Raw genomic sequence first — 13,874 nt, 5'->3', positions numbered from 1 at the left:
ATGGCAGGTTTGCAGGTTTTGGTGAGTGAAGGTTAGTGTTGGATCAAAGTGAAGAGCAGATAGCCTCTTTAACCAATGGTGCCAGGAGAAATGGCTGCTTACGTGCAGAAGATTGAATCTAGACCAGTATCTCTCACTATGTCCTAAATTAAATTAACATAGATCTATGATCTAAATGTAAAAGCAGAAACAATCTGCTGGAAAATAAAATAAGTAAAACTCTTCAAGATGTTGGTTCTACTATTTGATCTGTAACTAACTCTCCGTGTAACCCAATGAAGGGTTCTCTCCGCAGCTTGAATTTTCCCACTTGTAAACAGAATGGATATTCAAGTAGACGATCCCTATTCCTTAATTCTTTGCCAATGAGCTGTTGAGTGTTTCAGACACTAGAGGGGGCTTTCTAAAAAGTATTCTAATAGGTATTCCAGATTTAAGTAAAGGATGAATCTTTCTTGATGAGAATGCACATTCTGACTAAGAAATATGATTTCATTTTTCCCCTCAAAATAAACATAAATGAAATTAATGTTATATCAGTTGTATCACTGTGTATTATTTTTTACTTTGTAGCATGATGCTAATTTAATTTGCTTTAAATATCAACTAAGGGGGCTGGGGATTTAGCTCAGTGGCAAAAGCGCCTGCCTGGCAAGCGCAAGGTCATGAGTTCGGTTCCTGGTACCGGAGAAAAACCAAAAAATAAAATAAAAATAAATATCAACTAAGCTTAGGATTTTATCCTCTATCTTTAAATTCAAAAAAAGTACAAGAAGCACTTTTAGAAACCAGCGGAAGAGAAGTGCAATTATGAGAGTAGAATTCTGAATGCTTTTTTTCACAACCGAGATCATTTACTTCTTGGTAATACTGTGGAGCGTGATGGCAGCCATGTATGCTTTTTGAAAAAAACATGCTTTAGAAAGTAAACAAATACACTTTAATAAAGATCCATCTAACCATAAAATCACTATGAACTCCCATTTTCAATACCAGGGACATCAGCCTTGGGGAGTTTGTAAAGAACAAAGAAAAATACTTCTACCACCCTAAAAATAATGCCAGTTGAGATGAGAAATTTGCATTTTATTATTTTTAAATTTTTAAATAGTTTAACACATTTCAGATCAAGAATAGTCCATACTATTTTGACACATTGCGTGTTTTGCACACTATTTGTTTATTCTTTGGAAATCCATTAGTTATTTTACATTTGATAACTTACATTTCCATTGGATCTCTTACATTTCCATATATATTTATTTTTTGGAATTTTCCTCCCTTGAAAGCTTAAAACCTTAAAAGTTTTCAATCTGAGATCTTGTAGCTTAGATTATAGGGCATTCTTAGATAATCTTAACATTCACTGTCTCTTGTACATTCTCTTTTCGCATTTCCAGTATTTGTACTACACATTGTTACTGAGATTCTTTTTAACTTTTGATTTTTTTTAGTAAGCTGTATTCATTCTGTTAATCACTCAAGACTTCCAGTTTCTTTTTATTTCATGGAATATATTTTTCACCACCACTGCTTCCAACTGATCCTTCCTTCTTGTTTTACAGCTCCTTCCATTAATTTCTGGTAATATTTATATCTGTGTTTGAAATCATGTTCTCCGTCCCATTAGCTCTGTCCTCTGTAGAGCCAGACACTCTGTGTGTTATCTCCCAGACCACTCACACGCCTCAGAAGCCTCATGGGCTTTTACTGGGAATTCATCTTCTTTCATAGGAGACCATCAGCTGCCTTTTGAGACTATAAAATTTCAAGGTTGGGGTAAGTGTCATTTGTATCCAATTAGTAAGTGTTACTCTGTAATTGTTCTCTTTCTCGCCCTTCCCTGATCTTTCAAAGTTTTACTGTAGGGCATAAGGCACAACCTCACACTAGGATAAGGCGCAAAGAAAGATGACAAGCCAACTGACTTAACTGATAACGTTCCATTTTTTATTCAAGTGTGGAAATTGTACTAATTTTAGAGATTTTTTTCTGTCTTTTTGCCTTTACTCTTATTCTCGCTTGTTTTTCCCTTAGTTTGGAACACTGTCTGTACTTTTCTGAAATTCATATAGCTCTTATACTAGAGGGTGATAGTAAACAGATTATATTTAATAGAGTTACTAATGAAGATAAATATAACTACCCTTTTACTGAAGGAAAAATGTTATAAACCTTCTGATTACTCAAATTTAATGAATTATACAATAGTGCAATATGTTCAATAAAAAGAAAACACTAATGTGAATTTAAATCTTGGTTCTGCTTGTACTGATAGGTGCAGGGCATATGACCATTGTTGAAGCATGGTAAGCCCTCAATGAGTGGGATTTTTTATTAGAAGTTCTATCAGATTTAATGCTCTGAAAGCACAGTTCAATTTTACCAATAGAAAATGTCTGCTTTATGGAATTTCCTGCAGCATTACTAGTAAAAGGTCTGGTATGAGGACTCCAGCTGGTAATCACAGCTTAGAATTTTATTTTTATAATTTATTATCAGCATATTTTCAAGCATTTTGCTTAACTTCATTGCTAATGGCACTTTGCTCACGATTCCTTTTCCTCAAATGTTACATTCCCTTATCTTAGCAGGGTTTCACACATTTATTTTTCTTTTTAGTGCAAGATCTTAGACTTGTTCTATTTCGTATTCAACACATTTTGTTTTCTGGGCAAACTGAGCTACTGCTGCAGTGTCAATGACTTTCTATGACTTGATGATTGAAAAAGTAATGTCATTAGCCTGAACTCTTCTCTTGATCTAAACAGAAAGTGATTTTACTCGCTGATGGTTGTCTCCTTGTGGATACTGAATTTGCAACACAATCACAACTTGTACAAAACTGATCTAATCCCTGATGTTCTTCTCCGTCTTCCCGTCAGCCCATGGTGATGCCGTCCATCCTTTAAACCAACCCGAATCAACTACTAAAGCCATTCTTTATTTATTTTTTTTTATTTTAAGAAGTGTAGTAAAGCCATTTTTGACTCCTCCCTCATGTTTGCCTTTTTAGTGAATTCATCTTCATTTGTAGTAGTCAATCATGAAGTCTCAAAACAAATTCCATATTCTCCAATTATTTCCATCTCCTCCTAGCATCATAATGAAGACATCTATAATTTTTTGTCTTTGAATATTATGACAGTCAATGCTATTTTTCAACTTTTGCTGATTTCAGGGATTACTAAATGCTACCTAGATGTTTACCAGCTCTGAGAAACTTCACTGAAGATAACAATATGTGATATAGCAATCTCTGTTAATTCCTTGTTAATTTTGTTCTGAAGCCCTGTATCATTTCACTGTTTTCACTTTCTTTTGTTTTTGTCTATTTTGTTGGTATTTTGCTATTGTTCCTTTTTTCATTATTCTCTTTAAAGCAAAAAAAGAAGTCAATAGCATAGACCAAAATGGATACAACTGAAAAAACTAAAAATGTATATTTAAATATCTAAGTAAAGAAAATCACAATGAATACTGTAAAATGTATGAAAGCATACAAAATAAAATGTCTTACTGAAATGTATGAAAACTAAAGATATAAAAAATGATTTATAAACAAATAAAAATACTAGGAATGAAGAAAAAAATAAAATACTAATTAATCTTTTATTCAGGAAACTAGACAAAAAGCAGAATTTATAGAGTAGGAAGAAAAGGAGACAAGGGAAAAGAATAGAAATAATTTCAGTAAGAACTGAAAAGATATTGAGTTCATAAGCAAAGAGTTTTTACAGAAATAAATTATTTAGACATGCATATAGGTCCCTTATTATTAGAAAACACAAGGTTGAAATATTACACATAAGAAGAGAGTCATAACATGATAATAATTCTTAAAAATTATAAAATCCTATGAGTTAACTAACATAAATTACTTTTAGAAATCTTTTGGTTCATTTGTAAGAAATATCAATTTTTACAAAGACTCAAGTGAAAATAATAAGGAAATATTATGACATTTTAAAAATAAAAATCTAAATGGTTAAAGTTCTCTTTCCAAAATATAAAAACTGTGTTTATATGTGTGTGTGTATTTGTGGTACTAGGCATTGAACCCAGGGCCTTTGCACTGAATGTATCTCTGACTCCCCCTTTTATTTTTTGAGACAAGGTATCCCTAATTTTCTAACTTACCCCAACAGGGTTCGAACTTGCAAATTCTCCTGGCTGTCTTTTTGAGTGCTGAGATTATAGGCCCACACCACCACACATGGCTACAAGTTTTTAATCAAACTCTCAAATAATTTACAATTTTAGTTCATTTCAAATAATGGCATAGGAAAGAGAAACACATGCCTGGGTTTATTTTGTTAAGTTAGTATAAATTTCATATCAAAATTTACACAAGAACAGTATAAGAAATGGGAATTATTGGCCGATCTTCCTCATAAGCATAGTTGCAAAACACTCCATAACACAGTCGAAAGCCCTGCCCCTGCGTATTTACCATTGCCGCCATATTGTTTGAGCACTTTGGCTCCTATTATAACTGCATAGTAGAAATGGATTTTGCAGGATGCTTGTGCTGTGTGAGTTTACTTTGATTTTTAGCCATTTTCTTCACACTTTTCTTTACACTTCACACGTGACCTCTAAGCACAAGATGCGTTTGCCTTTTCTTTCTCTTTAAAATTTCATTGTCTTGGAACTGTCATTGTCAGTCTGTTAAGTGCACTTTCCCAATGCTCTTCTTGTATTCTCATTCTTCTTTTAAAATTTTATTTTTAAAGGTAAAAGAACCAAATCATATTAACAAACACAGAGACATAAATGAAACCACATAGAAACAATAAAAACAGTACAGAATTTCAAACAAGGTGAAAAGAAATTAACAATGGTTGTTGTATTACATACTGTCATCTTCATATTGGTTACTCAGATAAACAGATATAGACATGTAAGAATGATCAAACAATTAAACATCAGCTGTTCCTTTCAAGAAAGCAATAGAAATTAGTAGTAAAATTATCCCAGCCATCATGTGTGTGTATTACATATATATATATATATCCATTTACCTATAAAATCCTCAAGTTTAATCTCTCTTTATAGTTGACTAATATTCCATTATATGAAAACACCACAGCTTTTCAATCCACTCCTCAGTTGATGGGCATTTGGGTTGTTTCCATGATTTAGCTATTACAAATCACACTGCTATAAACATGGGTGCACATATATCATCTTCCTACTATAAGAACCTGAAAAAATATATATATATCCCTTTCTTCTTTATTTTATCTTTTCCCTCATCCCAGTTGTTCTTTCCTTTTGAGCAGTTTCTTTCCCTTTCATGCTATCTATTGTATCGTTTAGATTTCATTTACTCTTTCAGGTTCTTACAGTAGGGAGATGATGTATGTGCATCCATGTTTATAGCAGCACAATTTGTAGTAGCTAAATCATGTAAAGAACCCAAATGCCCATCAGCTGAGGAATGGATAAAAAAGCTGTGGTATTTTTATAGAATAGAGTATTACTCAGCTATAAAGAAAGATTAAACTTGAGGCTTTTGTAGGTAAATGGACACCACTAGAGACCATACTCATAAGTGAAATAAACAAGACTCACATGTGTCAACATTGTGTTCTCACTCTTAACTTCTTTCCTTTCAGCACTGTTACTTTGCGAATTCAGCATAGAGAGCTTGACCTATTGATCTTCTTGAATCTCATCCACCGCCTGAAAGAGCACAACCATTCCCAAGTGCGTAGTCAGCCACACTCTACCGATGTCTCCCAAGATGAAACACTCTGCGTCTGCTCGTGTTCTTCAGGTCATGCTATTGTGCCCAACACTTCTCCAGTCTGACTTAGCAACACTATACTCAGCATTTTCTGAATCCAAAATGAAACAAAACCAAAACTGACTTCTAACCTCTGTCTCTTCATATCACTGTGCCACTGTCATTTTTTTGGCCAATAAAACTTGCCAGTTTGGCATTATTACCCTGAATTTCTTTCTCTTTCATTAACTGGAATCATCTGACCCCCCTTCAATGTATCTTATGTTTGTCTCTTTCTGTCTACTGTCGTGGCCAAGTGATAAACACTAACCTGAAACCCAGCACCTTCAATAAATCTCCAGCTTTCTTCCAACTTGTCCTCCTCTTCAAGTATCTTGTTTATCACAATAGATTACAGTGATTCCTTCCCCAGGGATTCACTATTTCTTATTGCACAGGCCTCTAATATTTTAAGATCCCTCACAATGAATTGTTTGTATCTAGTCAGTATTACTTTCATTTCTAATCTGCATTTCTCCATACATCTTCCTGTTCTATAAGCACAGGACTCATAACTTAAATCTCATTTTATGGCGAGGACAGTGAAAACTAAAATAAAGAGCTCCTGCTGTGGAAATATGTATAAAATCCTTGGCTACAGAGATTATATCTGAATCAGGCTTTACTTTATTTAGAACATATCAAATATGAAATTTTGGATTAAACAGAAAACCAAACACATTTATTAATCTGAAGGCATTTGTATTATATTTCATTTCTTTAAAAAAGAAGTGTCACTTGTTTATTGGTAGGCTGTAGAAAGATATAGTTTTCGAATAAAATTTGACTTTGAAAGCAAACGTTTGGCTCTGATCGTTAACTGGCTTGCTCCATAGAGGACAAGGAAGACACTGAACATACGTCACTTAACATATAAGGGGAGTTATTAAGGAAATTGCCTGTAACTTGTACCAATCTGCGGTTTCTGCATTTTCCCTTAGACTTATGTTTTCCAATTCCCTGGTCCCAAGCCACACGAGTTGTTTCCTAATTCACTTTAAACCACATATCATAATGACAATGTCTGTTACCCAAGACCCCTGTGTCCCTTGCCAACCTCAATAGCTGTTTAATATAATAGCAGAGACCATGTAATTGACAATGAAATTAGATCTCAAGCGGACTTTTAACTAGTGAGGAACAGTGACCTATGCTTGGTGGATATTTAAATCTTGAGCTGGTGTGCCTTATGCTTTGCAGCCTCCAAAATTCTCAGATTGCTTCACAGGAGGATTTCCTCTGAATGAAAACATGAACAGCAACAAAATCACGATAATCTAATGTTAGAAGTGTTTAATAATGAGCTGCATTCTTAGTTATAATTATTTTTGACAGAAATCTTTTTTTAATTTACAATTTCTGTTTTCTTGTATTTTCATGTCCCCATTTCTTGGTCTTGTTAAGTGTTATGTGAAATATAAGTTTGGCTGTTTTTACACAATTCCGTTTTGTCATTCCTTCATACTTTTGTAGAAGTTTTTAAGTCTACTTTAAAATTCACATATTTGTTTAATAGCTGTCCTTCCATACTTTAATGGTTACATTAATGTATATTAATTTGAAAGTTTATAATATTTAAGTTATAGGAAATGTATCCTTCTTTTTTATTCAGGTTGGAATTTTATTTATCATAGTCTTACTAGCTTTAAAACAAAAATAACATTGTCCAATTCTGGCTATGGAAAGTCAGCAGCATTCTATGCTTTTTAACATTAATATTACTCATTTATCAGTTATATTGATGAATTTCTTGAAGCAGTTGCAGACCTAATTTTATTCACAGAAGAATAATTCACCAGTGCTTCTCCTTTGAGTAAAATAAAGATATTTAATGAAGATACATAACTTTTCAAAATATTACACATTTCTTCTTTCATCAATGGGAACAAGAATCTCCAGGTCTCATTTTTTTATAGCTTTCTGCAAAACACTGTTTGCCAACTGCTTCCCACAAATCAGACCCAAACACTCAAACCTGTGTAGCCTCAAAGAAGAGACTTCAAATTTAATTTTATACGGAGCACTCTTACCTTGAGATGAGATTTCTTAGCCAGCATCGTACACTGCTGCCTCTAACATTAATTTCTCATTGCCCGGTTACCTACCACCTAAAAATGTGTTCCACTGGCTCATAAACAATTATATCATCAATCCCCTCTGCGTGTAACAAGAGACCTTAACCACAGAACTGTGAAATAAAAGGAAGAATTACGCCAGAAGTAACAACGGTGCCAGAAACCTGCTTTGCAGTGATTGGTTAAATGAGGCCAACAAGTTGAGTTTCATTCAGCAGACTTGAGTTAACCTACAAGCATTTTTTTTTTTTTTTTCATTTTCTCTATTTTTCTTTACTGGGGTCTCCTTTGATTTCATGCTGGCTTTTTAAATTGAGGATAAAGTTAATTCACTCAACAATGCCACAGCTGGAATTAAGTATGCCTCTTCTCCTACTGCTGAGGGGAGGGGCTGGTGCTAGTTGGCGGTGTCTTATTGGATGCCCAACACCCTTGAGGGCTGTTGCTGAATCACTGGTGACTCTAGCGACAGGCAAGAAGTTGACTAATTATGAACATATGGTTTGGCAGACACCTTGTTAGCTTGCTGCTGCGTAGGTGTTTGGAAGGAGGTGAACGGGAAAGTTTGAGGTAGAAGGTGTGGTTAAAAGTCCCACTGATAAGCCTGGGGGCGATTGGATTGATCCTAATCTATTCTTTTTGTCAGGAATCAGCATGCTTCTGGCAGCAACAGCTTGGTAATAACAGAGATTTGTGGCCCTTGAGCTCTTGTGGTGACAGCGGCACGCGACCAGACCAGTCAAGGGGCTTCTTAAAAGGCCTCTATTTAATTGGCCACAATGGTGGGGACAGAAATGAGATGTTAGGTCAAGGTACAACACATGGCCTACCTGAAATGGCTCACAGTGATCTGAGGCACAGATGTCATCCTTTATTGGTGTGATTGCCAGCAGAGGAATAAGAGAAGCCTGGAGAAAAGGCTGCAGCAAAGCCTTTCGTCAGAGGCAGGCGAGCACACAATTCACGCTTGAATTAGCTGGAGAAAAATGCAGGTGTGTAAAGGAGCAAGCGAAGCATATTAGACTGGGTTGTAAGTTGGTGGGATGAAAAATAATGCTGGCACTTCTATTTTATAGAAAGGAAGATCACTTGAAAATTAAATAGCATATAATTGAAACATTCTGTGAATTTTAACTATGTCAGATAAATTAAAATCATACACACTCTTGGGATTCAACAGCTTAACTATACCAAATAGATACTCTCTCATCACCTCTATGTTTGTAAATAGTACTTGTTCTGTGCTAGCAGTTTAAGGGGAGGTGGACAATGTGCTGGAGGGGTTTCAACTTCAGAATCGACCACGATGAATGGGTATTATTGGTTTTATTCATTGACACTTAGGGCTAGTTTACAACTACATTTTCTAAAAAACAAGTGCATGCCATGACATCTGTGAATGACTCATTCATCTAGGGGGAAACACTTGCTCTTCAAAGATTTGGCATTTTAAAAAAATATATTCTTTACTTATGTTTTTTTCTTATGTTAATCACTCAGGGTTAGAGTATAGAAACACTTTTAGCTCATTTAAAATAGTATTGGTGCTCAAGTGTCGTTCCTTACTGGCTGGTCACTAACCACATCACAATGTTGGTCAGTGTACTTCCAGACGGAAGGAGTGATATTCCAGATGGAACCCAGTAGACCCTCCTCTGCTCTCAGCCAGGGCTCAGAATATCCATGAATGGTATTGTGTGTGAGTGAACGTGTATGTCAGAATGGTTATCATTTGATTTTTCTGGAAATGGTGAATACAGGTTTCCATTTTTAAAGCTGTTGCAATTTATTTTTTTCAAAACTCTACATCTTCCTGAAATACAGACAGAAATGTTGAACTAAGGTCAGAAGTGGAACATTATGGTGGCCTAGGTGGTTTAGGCCAGGCTCTAACATTTAGCTGCAGTGTGAACTTTGGTCAATTGCCAATTTACTGAATTCTTTATCCATAAAAACACTCGGCCTACTTGACCTATCATAAGGGGCTAGTGGAAGGATGACTTGAGTTACTGTACATAAATATTTTTGCAATAAGGGTGCCACAGTTTATTAGCTAAATATATATTCACTAAAAATTGGATAAGATATATTTCTCACAGAGTTCCAATTGTCTTTAATCATCAGAGCCTTCAAGGTATATTTTACAGAAACAAGTAACACAGGCCTGAAAGTGAGGATCTATCAGGCCCAAACATAAGAATGCAACTCCTCCTCCTGGTTAGATGAAGAAACCATACACAGAGAAAGCAAAGTTCAGTTGGATTTGCTGGGTGAAGATGTGAGGTGACAGTGACAAAAACAAACACATCAGCTTTTCTTCCTCACCAGTTTTACTTTTGGTAAGATTTCTGCACATGGCCACGGTAAAGCCTGGTTTCGCATTCTGAGCCCCAGGTCTCACAACTGCCTGCTCCCGCTTGGTCACGGTGTCTTCCCTGCCGGGAATGCTCTCTATCTGCTCAGGGGAACATTCTCATTTTCTAGGTCTTCCATTTCAGCCAATGAGAATTGATTGAGTAGAGCAGCAATAGGAGCAGACTTAAAAATTCCTAAATTCATAGTATCGGACTTCTATTAAATCCACAAAATCTTGTTTTATATTCTTATCAATTGTGAGATGACTGTTTGGCATGCATTTTTATTTTTTAATTTAATTTTTTTTTTCCCTTTTTGAGACAGTTTTTCACTGTGCAGTTCAGGCTGGCCTTGAACTCACTTTGTAGCCCAGGCTGATGTCAAATTCACAGCGATCCTCCTGCTCAGCCTCCCAGGTGCTGGGATTACAGGCATGTGCACCATGCCAAGAAGCCCTGTACTTTTTGAATCCCTGGCCATATAATTGGGTTCTCTTCTTTTATTATATAAGTAACATCCATTATTCACCTACTTCCTAGTAATTTGCTGCCTTGCTTGGTCATTTTGATTAAATCATTTCAATTCTTGGGGTAGTTTATTTTAGAGGAAGAAAATCTGTATTTGAATCTTGCATAAATAGAAAAGGCTTTCTATTTGTGATAAAAATAACATTTTTTATAGAATCATGTTTGTTACTTGGATTATACATTTTGTAGGTAAGACACAAATTAAAATACTCTACATAATTTCTCATATAGAAAAAGAGAGAGAACAAAATGAAAGATAGGTAAGTGGGAAGTACAGAGATCATTTTCAAATGGGTAAGTGAGCCAGAGATAGAAAGGGGAGGAAAGGGAGGGAAAGAAGAAAACAGAGTTTAAGGGAAAAGTGAAGAACTGGAACTTTTGCAAATGGGAAAAGGAGACGTAGAGGATGAAAACACAGGAAGAATGAAGATGAACTGTGTACAGGCACCATTGCCCACAGTTAATATAATCCTTATGTACTACAAATACTTACTAATAAAAATCAGAGATACTCCTTCCTGAGTCCTAGTTCATCAATTTTTGTTCATTTAAAACTCTTTTGTCACTTTAGAAATAAAAGCAGATTATGGCTTTAATATTTTACCACAATTTACTTTAAAACATAGTTAGAATTTGAGGACCAAAGAATTTTGCACCTCCTGGCATTTAGACCATCTAATTCAACAACATATTTTATTTGTTTTGTTTTTACAGAACAGATACAGGCTGATGAGGGTCATGTGATTTGCATCAAAAGTTCACAAAACTAATGTCAAAACCCAGAATGTCAGGGCTGGGGATTTAGCTCAGCGGCAAAGCGCCTGCCTGGCAAGCACAAGGTCGTGAGTTTGGTTCCCGGTACCGGCGAAAAACCAAAAAAAAAAAAAAAAAAAAACAGAATGTCTGAATCCCTCACATGCTTATTGTGTAAAGAAAACCTCTCTTATTTGTATATTTATATTTTAGGAGAATTCAATAGAAATAATTGATAGTCTTATGAAAAGTTTAAAAATCAAGCTGTCATTACTGCAATGTTATTTCCAAATAAGACAGCCTAGCCTTGCCTAGGGAATGTTTGGTGGTTTTAAGGCTTCGCATTCTTAAATCACATTCTCAGTTACCTCAAACTTCCATGAATCCATGTATAGTAGAATTATTTTCAAATAGTTCCAGAACTGTCAGGTTTTATTTCTCAGGCTATTCAAATGAGTGAAGCCTTTCTCAGTCAAACACAGAAATACTGACGTTTCCATGAATGACTTGGATACCTATGCTGAGGAAAAAGAGAAACTGATTGCTTTGTAAGGTGTTCAGGAATCTTTATGATTTAGTTTATATTTCAAGCCTCAGATTCTATTTCTATCTTTCACAGGCCATGGAAGTACTTTACCCACAGTCCAAGTTCCCAAAGCCACTTTTTCCCATTTTTTTTCATTTGTGAATATAGTACTCTAAAAAAAAAACCTTCTGTTTTATTTCTTTGCCAGGAAATCTATCCATTCTTTAAACACAAGCCCATTATTCTTTTCTTCACAAAAAAAGCAATCATTCCTTCCTCCCTGATAGCCGTTAGAATATTTAAAATATTTCTTGGTACTACCTGCAAGTACCTACACCTATGTATTCAGGCAATGTCCTTCACTCAGTTTGTAGATAGAAATATTCTGTAGTTATAAAGCTAATGGCCATATGCTTCAATGAGTCTGTGTTCAAAGTCTTAGTCACTAATTGGATACAGGAATTTGGCCAAGATAGTTGACTTTTCAAAGTCTCAATCCCTTTTCGCATATAATGAGAATAATAATTATCTTAGAGTATTCTTGTATGAACCCCAAAGTTAGTAATATCATGACTATAAGGCTGGTAGAGTTTTGTATTTCAATCACTAACACTACATCTAAAGTTCCATATTTACATAACAAATTTTTGAGTAAAAATGTATAAAAAAGAAATGCTTGTATGATTATATTCCCATTAACCACAAATAACTACTGTGACCGTACAATATGATCACAATGCCATACAAAATCAAATTAAACAGAACATGTCTTGTGGTAAGTAAGTTGCTTGCTGTCCTGGAAACTGAATAATATAATTAATAAAATTAGAGAAATTCATTGTTGAAAGAAATAGTGGAGATTCAAGTGAGTTAAATTTGTATGTTGAATTAGTAACAAAACTCATAATTTCTCTTGGGAGCCTGAGACAGGAGCATCACAGTGTTGAGGCCAGCCTGGGCAATTTAGTGAGAATTAATCTCAAAATAAAAAAACAATAAAATTGTATTTCAGCATTTTTTGACTTCATTTTCCAAAAGACAATTCCATGTGATTTTGGGATTAGAAGCCTGTCTTAATAATTAATTCAAATGCATGTTTTTAAAGAAATAGGAGAACCCCTTGATTTTTTTTTTTTTTTTAACATGGAGGATAGCTTTGCTTTGCCAATACTGGTGATAGAATAGGGTCGTGGCTAATTTCTGTTCCTATGACCCAAACAAAAACAAAACAAAACAAAACAAAAATGAACACCCTGGTTGTCTTACCCACAGATAGCAAAATACACAGATAAAACTGACCATGGAATATGGCAGCAAAACCAGAGCCGTACATCACAACAAAGACTAAAGGCTTCATTTATTTTTCACATAGACAGAGGTTTTTCTTTATTAAGAGCTAAGCTTGTTGTTTCCTTTTCTTCCTTCTGCAGATATTGCACCAACAGTCTTTTCTAAGAAAGAGACTTGATCTGAGACAATCAAACGCATTTTCTTCATTCATCTTCCCTTCTAAGATAAAAGGATCTGAGTAGAACAGTGTCTGCAAGGGGTCTTTATTAGAAGATCACTGGATGGGACTATCAAGGCCAGTACAACTTTAGAGGGAACTGTGGATCTGTTCTCAGTCTGAAAACACATACATTAGCTCTCAAATTTTTCAGTGTTTGTTCATGATAGAGTAATGTTCGAAAAGAGTATCAATCTTCTAGTGCCCAATTTCAAACTCAGCTCTACCAATCACTACCTGTGAATCTCTATCACATTTATTAGCTTTGCTCTGTATAAACCCACACATGTGTGAATGAGAAAAATAATAACATCTAAGGAGTTGGGAATGTGGCTCAGTG

At 35.0% G+C, this 13,874-nt stretch overlaps 1 pseudogene; it reads left to right on the top strand.

The window, feature by feature from the left end:
• Window positions 1-13,874, top strand: part of LOC102026753 — a 25,948-nt pseudogene continuing 12,074 nt past the window's right edge.

The sequence above is a fragment of the Chinchilla lanigera genome, unplaced genomic scaffold (genome assembly GCF_000276665.1).
Source record: "Chinchilla lanigera isolate Chin_1 unplaced genomic scaffold, ChiLan1.0 scaffold00019, whole genome shotgun sequence".
Taxonomy (NCBI): domain Eukaryota; kingdom Metazoa; phylum Chordata; class Mammalia; order Rodentia; family Chinchillidae; genus Chinchilla; species Chinchilla lanigera.
Note: the sequence above shows the minus strand (reverse complement) of the source record. Positions and strands in the feature narration are given on the sequence as shown.